Below are 14,972 nucleotides of genomic sequence, written 5' to 3'. Positions count from 1 at the left end.
TTCCCTCCAGACACTTGCATGATGGGTCTATTTTAACCAACACTCACAGAGGTTGGCCAAATGCTAGGCATCAGTGAGTAGAATTATTGGGCAAAAATCAGTTTCCCCCCTCCCTTGTCCAAAACCGGGATGCATCCTGTCAGAGGACAGATGAAACAGGCAAGGGAAGTTTTATTCAAGACTATTGCTATAGGGGAGAGAGAGACTAGACTCAATTCTGCTGAAATGAAAGGCAGAGGTGTGTTTCAGCACTGGCTAAGCTAGTGGAATGCTACTGCAGGACACTGGGGGAGGACTGGTCCCTGTGACGGGGCCAGCTGTATGTGCTCGTTGGCATTTACTGAAGTTAGGCTTTTACCCTCCCACAGAGAACGGGGTGCTGTCTCTCCTGATGACTGCATTTCAAAAAAATGGCTCCCAGGTCCTTAAGAAAGACATTCTTTGGCTTTAAAACTGGCAAAAAGCTGGAAAAAGATCTAGATGTCAGAGGGGCAGAAAAAGAATTTACAGCTTTCTAAAGAAAATGCTCTAAGGAAGGGGAGGTCAGGGGCCTATAGTCAGGGGGAACACCTGTCTAAAGTTTAGCCAAGCTGAGGGGAATGTTGAGGCTGCCTTGGTCCATCCAACCTGGAACACAGATACAGATCTGTTTGCCAACTCTAGAGAAAAACCTAGAAGAACAGGAATCCCCTGTCATCTCCCATCCTTCTTAATCCGATTGAAATATTTCCCATAGGTCTTTTCATCGCGGCACAAGCTTGCCGATGGCACAGAACTTACCAGGTCCAATTGCAATGTTCTGTCTGTTTACTGCTCTTGACACAAGACTGTAAGCTTCATGAGGACAGGGATCCTGTTTGCATTTATAACCTCAGGACCTACCACAATGCCACTGACCTCATAGCACTTCGGTTAATGCCGGCTACGACAAACTGAATTCTAAAAAACTCAGAGAAACGTGGCTGACGTGGGAAATAAGAATGTGAGGATTACAAAAGTATTCAGAGCCCTTAGTTTGGTAAAATGGAGGTTGTAAGGAAATAGGATCTGAGGCCGTGTATTCCCAGAAGGTAAGACCTTTTCTAGTAAATCCGAGAAAACTAGAAGTGGGTCACTTGCAGTGAAGATAGGGAAGGGGCCTCACATTTCATGGATGCTATATGGTAGACACCATGCTAGCGTATCAGATTGAATTCTTTATCTGTGAGGAAGGCATTGCAAACACACTGATACCGAGAGTGGCCCTATAGCTATGATACAGTGAACTAAGATTTCAACCCTCACCTTTATGGCCTTAAGCCATACAGCCAATAAACATGGCTGCCTTAAACTTCAATTGTAATAGTTAAAGTTTTAGAGGAAGGGGAAATGAATAAAACTTTTAACGTTGCTATTAGATGATACCCCTGAGAAAGGATCACCCTCAAAATTTAAATAGAATCGATACAACGTGAGATGTATCTTTAAATGCTAGAAACGAGGACAGTCATAAAAGAAAACAGGTGATGTTTTGGAGCACCTTCCAAGACGGTTGAAGGTGGCACCACCACAAAGGGACTCTATCTCCTGACAGCTCCGTCAGCTATGCATTGCTGGGATGGATGGACATTGAGATGAAATTTCTGGGGCTCTTCCCTTGAACTTAGAACGTTCTCTGTGATTCTTTTGTAATGAAATACCTTTCTTTCCTTCATTCCATTATCACGGGGGAAAAAACTTCATAAAGGAACAACCTTTTGGTTTTGAATGCTGTTGGGAATGAAAGAACATTCCCAAGGTTGGGAATGCTGTTTATTAACTTTCACGTTGCTAGAGACGTGCTGGTAGCCCCCTTATACCCCTATATATCAAGACAGGAAGTAGTAAGGCCACTGTAGCCAGTCCCTTCTGGTTAAAGAAACTGTTTCTGAACTGGGGAGGAATTCTGGAACAAGAGCAAGCAGGGTAGAGAGAATCAAACTAACAATTTAGTTTGATCTGAAAGCCTGATAAAATTCAAATACCCATGTCAGATTTACATGAAACTTATTTTTCAAAATAATATGGCTTGACCATTTTTCTTAAGAATTTGGGGTGAGGAGAAAACAAAATCAATCTGGTCAACAAAAGGAATATCTATGTCCCTCACATTTCTATGAAATTCTTTGGTGAATTCCTTGACTTGTCATCTGACTGATTTTCCAGTGCACTGTTGGCATTCTTCCAACTCTACTGGAAAACACCACTCTATCACTTCTGCTCCTATAGAACTGAGTTAAAATAAAGAACCCTCTTACTGAGTCTCTTAGACAAAGGCCGATGAGACGAATGCATCAGGATATTCTTAAAGGGACCATATCAGTCATGTTTAAAATAATGATTAGTTCATCATCATGCCCCAAGACGACTGCAGGGTTGCTTAGCAACAGAATCAGACATCTTAAACAGGAACATGCATGGGAACAATGGTGAAAAGTGATTGAAACCTTAAAAGGGCAACTTCTTTGAATTCAATCTTTGTGAAAAGACAGGATGTCATGGGAGAATGTGCTTTTGATCTAAGAATTGTGTCTGAGAGTGGTGCACCATTATTTCATAGCTAAACATGAACCCCTTTCCGCAGAATTGATGGAACAAGGGTACTTCTAGTCTTTACATCATTTAGGCCACTTCCAAAGGATGATTTATCAGGGTTGGCTTGAGAATCCATAGTATTTCTATGGCCACTGATTATCTTTAAAACTCTAGAGCAATATAAAGGAAGGTACTTACAAAAATAAATAAATACCACAAATATATTTGATTAGCTATAAGTGTTCTACTTTTAGCAGTCACATATAATTAGACAATAAAAAAACTCAACAATTATATTCTTATCTTTGAATTTGAAATATATAGCTATGCATTATCTAGCTGATTCCCATGTTCATTGGCGGGGGGAGCCTCCAAAGAGTTTTCTCTTTGGGAAGAGTAGATTGACTAATATTTGACTAGTTTGATGGACTGGACAGATTTTATACTACACGACCTGAAAAAGCACTGACTTGCTTCCACTAGGAATAATGGAAACAAGTCAGTACATGTGAGCTTTCTCGGTGTAACATGTAAACACTCAACAAATTCAGTCAAAGAATAACTTCAGGTCCTGTTTGGGAGGCAAAAAACCCCTACTCTGTCCCCAGTCCTGTTTCTGGCTTTAACCAGTCACATAACCATTCTGTACCATATCCTGCCGCTATTAGAGGAGACTTCCAAGAGTCTTTCAGGTCTCCTACTCCACACCCATGTCCGTCAACTGTCAGTAGCATCATTCTATTTTTCTCATGGAAGAATTAGTTGTTTTATTGAAATTGGTTATTTGGCTACTATGTTTATATGAATATTAGAAGCAGCAGGTTCATATACTGATACTATCCAAGTATCCAGCCGAAAAAATCCATTTATTGGCTTCTTTTTGGTTTTCTTTGTGTCTGATTACATGTCGCAGAACTGATTTTTAGTTCTGGAAACTGGAAACAAGCAGGTGCTGACGTAATATGCTGCAGTGCGTTATATCATGCCATTTGTTTTAAAACAATTGGTTTTAAAACAACTGGCTTGTACAGTCTGTAGAAGAGGGTTAGAGGAGCACATGTGTTTTCCTTTTATAACACTATCCAAAGGTCATCCTTAAACAGTCAGACAAGATCAACAACAAAATCTTGGAAAACAGCCAATCTACCAACAAAACAAACCCAGTGGACTACTTGCAGATGTTAAGCATAAACAGGCATCCGAATGGAAGACTGGGGTGAAGGGAGGGGAGAGAAATACGTCATAGACCTAGTAAAGAAATAGTTTCAAGGGATACCTCATAATACCGAACCAACACCAACAAACAAACCCGGCCCCAGTAATCGGTAAAGGGTTCATTTATAAAGAAGTGGGAAGCTACACATCTAAGATCGTAAGTCAGAGAAGCAGAATCATGACCACACCCACACCGGGTTCTGTATGCCATTTTTAAAAGAAAGAGAAATTGATGTAAATATTTTAATGGCAAGGAAGTGAAAAAGTGGTTTTCAATCCCACTAGTGGATATCAAGCCAGGTTTCGGATCATGCAACCGAGAATGTAGTCCTAAAGTACTGAGAGCTTAGTAGGAGGGAAATGCACTTTCCTTCCCAAAGAAATTCCACTTCCACTCCTACTAATAATTCTGAAGAAAGAGAGCACCCTTAACAGAGAACGCATTAGAGGAGAATCACAGATATTTACATCCCAAAACTTAATATTGACATAGAAGTAAGTCGCTTTAGGGAGAGAGCAAGCTACAGAAATCACCCATGAAGACTGTACTGTTAGTTGAAATATTTAAAATTGTGAACAGAAATGGAGAAATCTCTGAAATTTGTATGTTATCGATGATTCAAGGAAATGGCCTACTGGAAGTTTACCAGAATGACAAGTAACCTCCTGGGGAATATACAAACTCTGGTGTAAGGCAGAGACATACTTTTGTAGCAAAGAATTTCACCAAATTTGTAGGAGAGGATTTTATGGTTGACACCAAAATCATACTGTTGGTTATACATAATATAAATTTTAGATTATGGAATACATAACTATTAGGAGAAACAGTCAATAAATTGCACATAATATATTCCAGCAGTAAATGTTAGGTTCCCTTCAATGAATAATTTTAAAGTCTACCTGTGATCTTTGCAAAGAGCCTAGTTTGAAAAGATCACAGGTAGATTTTAAAATTGTTTCAAATTTGGGAAATGAGAAGTTTAAAATAAGATGAACCAGGTTTCTACTAGCCACTTTCTGACGCTCAAAGTGGGGAGGCTTTAACATGGTGCATGGCTGAGACCACGAGATGTGGGAATCTGCGTGGTCCTTGCACTGTTTGAATCACGTGACACATTCTGTAGCATGCAGGAGGCACCAAGCATTCATACGTTATTTTTCAAGCAGACTTTGACACAGGAATAGCAGTCATCTTCAGAACTTTCCTTTTTTACGAATTAGAATAGACTTAGGCACAACTGTGATACCTGCCATTTCACCAGGCTCCACTTCCTGAGTTTCTTTCCTCTGTGAGTCTAGTTGTTACCTAATGCCTTCTGCAAAAGCCTCGTACCCTTAAGTTCTCTCCCCTCCTCCACATCATCGAAACTCGCTTTTGGATCATTTGGGCGGAGGAAAAATGCCTAAGATCTTAAAGTAGGATGGGTATTTGGATTTCAGTGGGAAAGAAAGATTTAAGCTGAAGGGATGAGGTTCGGAGATAGGGAGTAAGAGCTGGTGACAGCTAAACATCGCTGAGTAGATGGGAAGTCAATTATAGGCGTAAGTACGTTTCTGTATCTCCAATCGTAAGACTAAGCCTGCAAGCCATATGGTTGGAGAGAAGGAATTGTATGAAAGGCTCAAGATACCAGAGAACAGAAACAAAAATCATTCCTTCTTAGTTTATAAATAGGACATCTCTTTTACTAAAGAGAACATGAAAATTGTTTCCTGTTTCCTGAACCCAAACCAGCTAACAAAGAAAAGGAGTTGCATAAAGTGGCTTTGGTTTTGGTGAATGGCAGGGAAAAGTCAGTGTGGAACGACAGATGGAAAGTGGATATCAAGATGCTGTGTGTGTGTGTATGTGTGTGTGTGTGTGAGTGTGTATAGAAGGCACTTCTGCCATCTAGGAAAAGACATTTAAACCCCCAAAGTTATTGTTTCACTAAGGAGACTCCATAAACTTCAACATCAGTTTATTGCTAAATTGGGACATATCTGAGGGACGAATCAATAGCAGTCGCTTCCTAGAAAGGTCTCCTAAGGCTCTCGATTCTTTTTATGGCACAGATAGGCAAGCGGTTTGTGTGCCGAAAAGACACAAACAGGAAATAACGATCTGTCACGAATTTTGGCTGTTGTCATTGAGCAAACACTAAAATATGATAGAAAGCACGGTTTTCTTTGTCGTATGCACAAAGTTAATTTGAAAAAGTGGAAAAACTCTATTTTATTATTTTATTTTTAGCAGTTATGCAAACAAACTGATCTTATTACTCTTGATGGTGATTCAGTTACCAAAAATATTTTGCTTTGAAATGATTCCTGAATTTGAATGCATTTCATATTCAACATTAGGAAGCAAAAGAAGACTCTGTTTATTTTACAAGGGCCAGCAGTAGTAGGTATTGATCATTATTCATGGTTAGTAAAAATTTCATTTTAATTTTCTAACGTTCCATAATTTCTCATTTTTTTAACAAGAGTGGGATTTCAGTGTTCTTATTAGATGTTCTGTTCCTTGCTAAGAAGTGAAGAGAAAAGCACTTACTAATTCCAAGCAAGTCAGCTCCTTGATGTGCCTGCTGAATATGAATAGAAGCTTTTTCTCTACAGCACAGTGGCTCTTAATCAAAAGAAGGCTGGCTCCAAAATCGTCGACAAGAAAAGTGTGCCAAGACTCCCTAAATCATTTTTACTGTGTTAGTTATGATGCAGTAATACTCAAGTTATGGAGGGAGTAGGCTTCACATATCTTACAATGATGACATTTACATCTGACCACTAAATTGTTATTGTTTCATAAACTAGGAGACAATGGCTCTGATAAGTAGAAGAAGCTGGCAGGAACAACAGGTTTCTCCACTCTGGGTTTTATTGTCTGTGAGCCTAATTACTCCAGTTGGCCAGTTAATGGCAACACGTGACAAAATTTTCCTGCCTACTCATTAATTAACTCTAATGTCACTGGTTTTATTACTACTAAAGCTTCCACTATTTCTGTCTTACCCTACTCATTCTTATTTTCCTCCTCGACCTTCCTCAGACTCAGAAAGCCCATTTCATTAACTTAAGAGTGAGGTGGTACGTGTAATAACTGGAGAAATAGTAAAGAAGAATGAATGCAGTGCCAGTTAGTGTAACTATTAATGAGAAGTCGTGTTTGGGGGGTATTACAGCAGAAGAGGGATAGAAATTATAATGGTTTAGGTTGAGGAAAGCTATTGTATATAAACGGAACCCCAAATGGCACTAGAGATAAGTTTCCAGGGACTGAAAATAGTTCACACACACCCACGGACATGAGCAACTAGTAATAAAGGGGATCAAACAGTTCCATTTCTGGACCAGTCAGGTTATCAGAACCAAGTAACAACAGCATGTTTATCTCAGTAATTTCTTAGGCTTTCTTTGTTTATTTTGCTAGAATATGAGATTATTTCAGTAAAACGCATTCCAACGGCTGCAGCATTATGGGACATGAAATGTAACAAGAACTCAGCGCAGGGAAGGAGATGAGAAAAGAAAGAAGGAAAAGAAAACGATTGAAGGAGCTGAAGATGTATTACTTGGCCATCAGACACCACGAGGGTTTATCTGTGCTTTTACTGAGTCTTCACAACGCTCTTGTCAGGGTGGTACTAATGTGCCCATTTTCGAGACAAGCAACTGAGGCTGTTCAACTACAGGCTGCACTTCATTATCTGCCAGGTTTGCAGCCTGGGATGGGGAGAGTCACATCTGCATTTCAACCCCAGTCCAATCAAGACCTGGTGGAGTCACTGTTATGGAAACATAGAGTTTTGACCCAAATTTTGAGCACATTAAAATGGCACTTGTCCTTCTCCAGGATGATAGTGTGTTTCCAGAAGAACTATCATTCTTCCCCCGTAACAATTTTTTCTGAGTTGTTTGGGCCAACTAAAGGCTTTGATGCTTTTTATATTAGCCAAGCCCTGGAATTACATGCAAAATGCCATGCAAATTTTGTTTGTTTAATTCATTTATTTTTAGGGCAGGAATACAGAGCTGTCATCAGATCCTCAAAATTGAATCAAATTGTCTAATGGTTTACATTAAATGAGGTAATGAATGCCTCTTCTGGATCCAAACACTATTATAATTCTTTCTAATCCTTACAATGTCCCTGAAATATCTATTATGACCAATTATCAGTAAGGGAACTGAGGCTCAAGAAGTCCAAGAAAGTGACAGGGGTGGAATTCAAACAGGTCAGCGTCAGTCTTTACCACCACTAATTCCACACCCTGCACAGCCTCTCACTGAGAATAATCCAAATAAAGCTTTATTTCCTTCACCTTGGGGACAAAAGAACAGAGGTGTGGGAAAGACACGTACAATCGTCAAGCAGTATCTGCACTAGGACAGATTAGTTTTACCATAAATGATACAGCCATGCTCGTCGGCAGCTACTGAATATTCATATGGTTCTGGGGAGCTGAGCCTGAAGTACTGCCAGGAGTTCTCTTCCTTATGCTGCACATATATACTACCAAGCGTAGACAGTAGCTAGTATAGCCGTGCTAAGGCGATCAAAGCAACATGATCACATTCCAGCAGGGACAGTGGGAAAGTGTCCTGGGCTGATGGTGAATTTTGACCAAGACATCAAGGAGAAGAGCCGGGCATCATGGGAGACTGACAAGCTATTCCTGGTGGGGAGAAGGCACTGATGAAACACTGTACTTCTGAAGAACTCTAGGACCTGATAACCCAAAACTGAGGTTCTGATGAAAACGGAAGGGAGATTTCTTCTTGCAGTTTGAAACAAAGAAAAGAAACTGTTATCTCTGCATCTCTTCGTGTTTGAGCATGACTGTTTTGCAGATGTGTGGAAATGACTGACCCAGATTCTCTTTCGGGTCTGGAATAAATATCCATATCACAGAGGGGGAGTCCATGGAGCAGTTCTCCCACATCCACAGATACGTTTCCCAACTTTTTGTGTGCGTTTTACACTCTGGAGAAAACAAACAACAGTAACACCAAAACTCGTTTCCTTTTATCTATAGATATTATTATTCGAGTCAAGAAAACCCAACTTAATATATGTATGCTAAAGTATAAATGAAATCTTAATTCTCTTCATTGTTCCTATGAAATTGTATTCATTCCTACCACATATATTATCAAGCAAAGATTTCTGGTGGTATAGTATAGTACCAATGTGATAACCTAGCTCACCTTTGTTCTCCATTTAAATAAGAATAAGTCACACAAATCTTTTTGCAGGAATATCACAATTAACCCACAAAGATCACCTATAATTCTGTTTGCTTCACACAGCTTTGGTATCATTTTCACTTTCACTGCCTCATGTCTTATACTCGTTAAAATAGTATACAAATCATTTCCTGATCACCACATGGGTAATGCTGATTCTATTTGCATTTTAGAGATATTAGCCTGTACAAGTAGGGCGGGAGTCTGGGGACTTACAGGCAAAACAGTGCTTCCTTTTTTCACTTTCAAAGAGTAAATTTGTAATATGCGTTGCTGATTAAAGAAAACTTATTTATCTCTCTAACATTATGTGACACTGTCTTTTTAAATTAATCATAGCATGTAAATTTGACTATAAGCTGTCTTTTTTCATCCACCAGAGGAAACAAAAATAACATTTTGTGCAAACAGAAAAGGTTTTTCCTATCTACATCTTAAATCATTGCTCTCCTCTGATTGGAAAGTTAATTCTGATTAAGACGTATTTATATCTCACTGAAATCTTTTGACAACAGTCATCCCTTTGAGTAAAGATTTACCTCACGTTGAAATATCTGAAACATATGAACAGTAATAGCTTAAGTGAGAAATATCACTAATATTGACACTGGATTCGTCAAGGAGAATCTGACAGCAATGAATATTGACAGTGGAAGAACAAGAATCGTTTTTAACTAAACATTGCCTTGATATGTAGGCCATTGATTGGCTAAGAAATAGGGTGAATGACATGAGAACAGGTTTCATCCATGTCAAAGGAGCAGAGAATGTGCAGATTACTAACATTTCTGAGGTGTGTCCTCACAGTCTTGAAGGATATAGACCGCTTGTATGCATTCCTGAATTTAACCCCGTCCTTCTGTCACAGTGTTACCCTGTTTGCAGATGGGAATCGGGCTCAGAAAGAATGGTAGGTAACACTGAGCAGCAAAACCTAAATTGATCTAATTCCAGAGCACAACTCTTCCGCCACGTCAGTGTGGGTCTTTATCTCTTTGAGAACTGATGAACTCTATGAGCCTTCTTCTAGCAAAACGCATGAAAACACAACACAAGGGATATAGCAGTACAAATCTCCCTGAATAACTGGTGTCTTTGGACTTGTTTCTGCTGGTAGAGCTGGGAAATTGCTTTCTCTGACGTAGTGTGTTTTCCATGTTTTCTCAGCAGACTTTCCTAAAGTATCCAGATCATAAAACTGGTTTTGCTTTAAGTCTAAAGGAAAAAAAAAAGTAAGCTTACTTAACTACATGTAGGTGCCAGATGTTGAGTATATACTCAATATCTGCCAGGGTTCAAGCTAAGCTGTGTCCACAAACTGTCCAGTATACGATGACTTCTTCCTGATATGGTGAAGTAGACATAACTTCATAATTACAAGGAAAAAAGAGAGAACTCTGCTTCTTGTCCACGGCCGCACGCTGGCGGCCAACCCCACTGCCCCAGGCTACTTCTTTCTCCCTTCTGTTGCCTCTAGGACAGAGAGCAGGTTTTTGTGAGCCTCTCTTACAATCCTCTCTACTCCACCTGTGTCTTACATACACCTAGACCTTCTCAAGCAGTTACTCTGTGCCAGGCAGCCTTAAGATCAGTTGTACCCATAGGTACACACTTTTGAACTCCACAGGTAGGGTCCTTGCAGACAGTGGAGCACAATTGTTAAAAGAGTTGGTGCTGATAGCAGCTCTCCTGAGTCCAAACCCTGCCTACACCCCTGACTAGCTGTGTAACCTTGGAGAAGTAAGTCACCGAAGCTCCTTAAAAGCATCAGCTTTCTCATCTGGAAAATGGGATAATAAACGCACTACTCCATAGGGATAACGCGTAAATTCACGAAACATGAGATGGTGCCTGTAAAGTATTAGCACAGTGCCTGACTCTTAGTAATAGTTGATTATTACTTATCTACTTTGTATTCCCAGCCTCAGCTCAGTTCCTGACATATCTTAGTTTTTCAGCCAATATCTACTGGCTTGAACTAGTTCTGAAATTTCAGCAATGCGTCGAACAGCATAGTAGTCACCCCCAGCTATCATTTCTCCCACAGAAAGGGAGAACAGACAGAAGGAGCCAACTACCATATCCCCTTTCTTACGCTAACCCTTTCATCCAGCGCCCAGTAATAAAATAATATTCCTGAACCCCAGCAAGTTGGAGAATTTGTCAAATCAACAATTTGAAAGGAACTGGGCTTCCCTAAGCTGGTGCGTCCCAGGACCTCAGGGTCACCAAGCAGTCTAGTTGCAACTAATAATGATAATTAATCAACCAACTATTCATGAGCTCATCGGGCTTTTGAAAATTTATTACCCACCCTTCATAGCAGCAAAGCTGTCGTGTTTTGTAAGAAAACTCAACAGTCAAGGTAAACTTTTAAAAAGCCCAAATCAGATCATATCTTTGGCTTCCTGCTAAGCTTTAAAGGCAATCTATTGTGAAGAGACTAACATATAAATCACCCAGGAAGGCTTCCAGGCACCAAGTGCTCAGGCCACGTCCTATGTCTGTCCCCAACCTTCACCTGGTTCTGGGGACAGGTGCCTTTTTCAAGCCCTCAGATGCCACGGGCTTGGACCAGGCACCTCATAGCCCTGCATTTGCTGATCCTTCGACCTCGTCCAATTTCCCTCTGGTCATGAAGGTCTCAGTTAAAATGCCGTCACTACTGTATTAACCAAAGAAACCTGCCTCCTCAGTGCCCCTCTAGTCCGTTATCCAGCTGTGTTTCTGTCACTGCATGAAATCTGTTTACATGTTTACTCTGCCCCCTCCCCACCTCTGGGGGATTTGCTTAAGAGTAAGAATGTGGTGCTTTCTTGTTCACCAACGGGTCTGCCAAGGCTTTCAACAGAGACCAGTGCAAGGAAGGTGCTCAGGAAATGTGTGCTGAATAAGCAAGTAAATACATGAATGAAGAAAAAATATATAAAACACTCAAGCAAGACTACTGCTCTTTCCAAAGAACAGAGTAATGTAGTAAGAAATCATTTCATTCAAGAAGAATCAATTCTATTTAGTGACTGATACACAACTTCGTAGTTCCTATTCAATACAAAATGTCCCATTGCTTTCCGGTACTTTCTAAGGCATTAAATTTTTTCTCACTTTAAGGCCCATCCGTAAGACATTCTTTAACTTGCCTATTCCAAGGTTCCAGTATTAACTCGACCGGGGACATCAGCAATTAATGAGTGTGTGACCTTGGGCAAATTATACTTAAACTCTCAGTGCCTCACTTTTCTCATTTCTACGATGGGAATAATAAGGCTTATCTCAAAGGTTTGTGAGGAGGATGAGTTCCATATACTCGCATAAACGTGTCCTAGAATAGTGCCCGGCACATGGTAAGCATTCCAGAAGTACTGACTGCTACTGCTACTAGTATCACTCCTGGGAACTGAAATGTTGAGAAGAAGCCTTCATACAGGTGTATGCGTCACTGAAGAGAATGAAAGGGACCAGGAAAGCGATACTGAGGTAGATGATTACGAAGGTGCAAAATCACAGAAGCATAAAGTCAAAGCGTGTTTGATTGTTTCTGTTTTCTTTCTAAAGAAGGAAAGAGTCCCAGAAATGGGAGGACAAAAACTATACCCTGACGGTGCTGACAGGGAGATGGCTGGTGACCTTCAGAAAGAAACTTTCAGGGCGGGGTGGCAATGAGGGTCGGGGGAGAGATGCCAGATGGAAGTAATCGTAGCGTAGTGGGAGGTGAGGGAGTGGAAACAATATCCAAAGGTGATTTTGAAAAGCTCAGCCATGAAGTGGGTCAAGAAAGTATGTGGGAATCAGGGAGGGGTTCCTGTGGCATGTGTGCTTTTAAGTAGGAGCTACTGTTCTAGAATAAGTTTGAATTTTGATGGGAATAATTCATACGGAGGAGACGGGCTGTGGAAAACACACTGCTGTGAAGTTACTTGAGAAGACGAGGGAAAACGGAATACCCACTCTATGTAGCACAAATGGCCTTTTAACTTTAAGTCGCATAATGAAACGGAATACAAAGATCAGTGCAAATACTAATGAAGTAATGGCCTTGACAGCTGCTACTTACTAACTTCTGTTTTCTTAGTGAAATATGAGGCAACTCCTCAGCTGAGAGCAAGGAAAGTAGAGAGGATAGCGGGAAATCTGAGGTGAGTGGGAAAGGCTTCTTACTACTCGGATCTTGGTGTTCCCTGAGTCTGTGAGTGCCTGTAATGAAACACAGTTTTCCAATACATTGGGTAGTACATGTTGTCAGGAAAGGTTGGGACTGAGTTCACTGCTTTCCCATGCAACCCAGGTTCGTTTCTGTCTTTTTTGTTTGCCTATGTACTTGTTCCATAACAATTTATTTAATAAGTGAATTAATAAATGAGTGCATGAATGAATGATTAAATGCTACTTTTTTAACATTTTATTGGGGAAGGGAGCAGGACTCTATTAGGGAACAGAATGTACCTCCAGGACCCCTTTTCCAAGTCAAGTTGTTGTCCTTCAAATCCTAGCCATGGAGGTGCCACTCAGCCTCAAGCTACTGTCCCTCCAGTCTCAGCTGTGGAGGGCACAGTTCATCTCCAGGTCCAGTTGCCGTTGTTAGTTGCAAGGGGCGCAGCCCACCATCCCTTCTGGGAGTCGAACCGGCAACCTTGTGGTTGAGAGCCCACTGGCCCATGTGGGAATCGAACCGGCAGCCCTCGGAGTTAGGAGCATGGAGCTCCAACTGCCTGAGCCACCGGGCCAACCCTAAATGCTACTTTTTGAGAAGGTAGAGCTAATATGACACAGTGGATCAGATGAGAAGAGTCTGTGGGGAAAAAAATGGCCACCTGACATGTGTGCCCAGGGTCAGCCCATGAAGAATTGCTCTGTTTTGAAAAACACAAAGGAAAATGTGTTGAACAACTTATTTTCATTATTTTTAAAGTGAAGGAGAAAATTCCCTGATGACTTCCATATTTGGCATCAAAAAAAATAATGTGGGATTAACCATATTAAAGATAGAATGTTGAACTACAAAGACATTAAATAACATCCTATAGTCTAAATTTATGGAACATTTCTGAGTGGGCTGATAAACTGTCACATGGTGAGTGACCTTTGAATAGCAAAGACAGAGAAATGGACTTTTCTACATTCTATTGTGCCTCCTAGTAAAATGCTTGGTAATCTACACATAGCTACAAAGCTATACATCATATGGTTGTTAGGACCCTGTTGTGTCAGATTTCCCGTGATAATCAAATTTTGTCACGGAAGGGGTTTTAAAAAGTAACACACATGCTAATATCATTGGCAACCACAAGTGCCAACGAACTCTAATTGAAATTGATGAACATACTGAAATGATAGTATTATTTCCACGTGAGGTTTGGGGAAGTGGGTAGGAAATGCATAAAAATTAGAGTTGAAAGAACATCATTTTGATAACATAAAAGGCATTCACTAAAGTTGTTATAGCATTTTGCATTAAAATGTCACTGTGCTTTAGACATTGCCTACAATCAATGTTTCTGAAAATCTCTGCCCTCTGAGGTGGAATCACACCCAGGTACAAACTAGTCACATAAACGATTAAGCACTGAAAAGAAATTCAGCGTTTAAAGACAACTTGCGTTGATTTATTCACTGGGTTCTTGCACAAAGGTGATAACCAAGAATTATTGCTCATTGAATTGGAGTTACAAATCCTTTCAGAGTTACTTAGTTTTTTTCATCAACATCAATATCAATAAAGGTAAAGAAAAGTTACAAATTCATTAAAAAATACTGTCACCTAATCCCAAACAACTTACAACCATCTAGCAATCCAGTGCTCCTTAAAGAGCCATCACTGGGACAAGCAGCAAGACATAGCACATTATGTATCACTCCCAGATCCTAATGTTTTTAAACATCTAGGGAAGAGCACAACCTTGAAGAGAGAATAATGGCCAATGGATAAAAGAAAGGAGAGAGAGCGCCGTTTGTTTTCCATGAATGATGGTGTG

General features: G+C 40.3%; 1 protein-coding gene across 3 annotated transcripts in view; it reads left to right on the top strand.

The window, feature by feature from the left end:
• PKIA (cAMP-dependent protein kinase inhibitor alpha) overlaps nucleotides 1–14,972 on the top strand; it is a 62,994-nt gene that overhangs the window by 23,633 nt on the left and 24,389 nt on the right. The window lies entirely within an intron of this gene.

This window comes from Rhinolophus ferrumequinum, chromosome 14, assembly GCF_004115265.2.
Source record: "Rhinolophus ferrumequinum isolate MPI-CBG mRhiFer1 chromosome 14, mRhiFer1_v1.p, whole genome shotgun sequence".
Lineage (NCBI taxonomy): Eukaryota > Metazoa > Chordata > Mammalia > Chiroptera > Rhinolophidae > Rhinolophus > Rhinolophus ferrumequinum.
This window is presented reverse-complemented; position numbering and strand designations above follow the sequence as displayed.